The 1212-nt window shown below is 29.2% G+C and overlaps 1 long non-coding RNA gene across 1 annotated transcript in view; it reads right to left on the reverse strand.

Moving 5' to 3' along the window:
• Positions 1–1212, reverse strand: part of LOC136797088 (uncharacterized) — a 235837-nt gene that overhangs the window by 44777 nt on the left and 189848 nt on the right. The window lies entirely within an intron of this gene.

Here is a 1212-nt window from a genome sequence, read left to right on the forward strand (position 1 = left end):
CGCACCCGGACCATATTCCTTTCATCTTCACACACGGTCAATCTTCTTTGTCAATGTCAATGTTCTTTTTAGTTTAATAATCTGTTATATTAAAGTACTGTATTTTTAAAAGTATACTTATAATATCACCTTTCCTTAAGAATTTTCCTATCGGTGAGTTAGTTAATAAGATAATGCTGAACAAGTTTAAATATTAAAATCGGGTTAGAAATATGTCTAAATAAGGCTACTAAAAAAATATATATTTTTTGTTTTGTTTTCCGCAATAAGTTAAAAATATTCGAACCTTTTTTTTTTTTTTGTTTTTTAATATATTAATTAGCTGACGACATCCTTATAAAAAGGTAAAATGTAGAAGAAAACTGGTAAGCGGGCGGCCGAATATGGACAAACGAAGCTGGCTGGTGCAGCTGGTAATTGCCACAGAAGAAAATGGTTTTCTCCTTTAATGGTCATCGACTGAAGGACCTGGTACCTTCCTTCCATAGCTAATTATTTCATTTCTGATCGTCACGGTCACCTAATACAGTTATGCATACAAATTAAGTATATAACTTAACCGCAGCATATCAGATTTTTATGCCAAATTCTATGTTTTTTAAATTAACAATTAGAGGAGATGGCAATACGAAACCTGCAACAAAATATGAAACCCCTTTATATTTCGGTTTGAGAATTCTGTCCCCAAGCGATTTACGAAGAAACTAGTTGTTTTAATAGACAATAATATCCTTATCAAGTTTTAGTTTCAGAATGAAGCTGCTGAATGAAAAGACTTTCAGAACTGATAAACCATTGTTGAAAGAATTTCGTAAGACAAGTTGGATTAATTACTATGAACAGGAATATTTTTGAATTGTGTGATATATACAAGTTCATTTACCGTTTCCATAGCTAGACATTTTTTATTTCCGCTCATTCTAAATGTTTCTGTGTAGTAACAGATCCTGTTAAAATTTTGGTAATATGAAATCTCTCTTCCAAAATGTCTAACATTAATTATACTTTTATTTTTTTTTAATCTAAATTCAAAGATGTATTACTCGTATTATTGCAAATAATTATTGCTTTTAATGTAACAAATTAAAAAGATATTTTTCCTACTCAAATAAAAAAAAAGAAAATATATATATTTTTTATAAGGGAGAATGGTTTCATACATACCCTCACCCTATAAGTCTACAACCTAATTTGTTTTCAATGATATAATAA

The sequence above is a fragment of the Halyomorpha halys genome, unplaced genomic scaffold (genome assembly GCF_000696795.3).
Source record: "Halyomorpha halys isolate HHAL.00 unplaced genomic scaffold, Hhal_1.1 Scaffold226.1, whole genome shotgun sequence".
Classification (NCBI taxonomy): domain Eukaryota; kingdom Metazoa; phylum Arthropoda; class Insecta; order Hemiptera; family Pentatomidae; genus Halyomorpha; species Halyomorpha halys.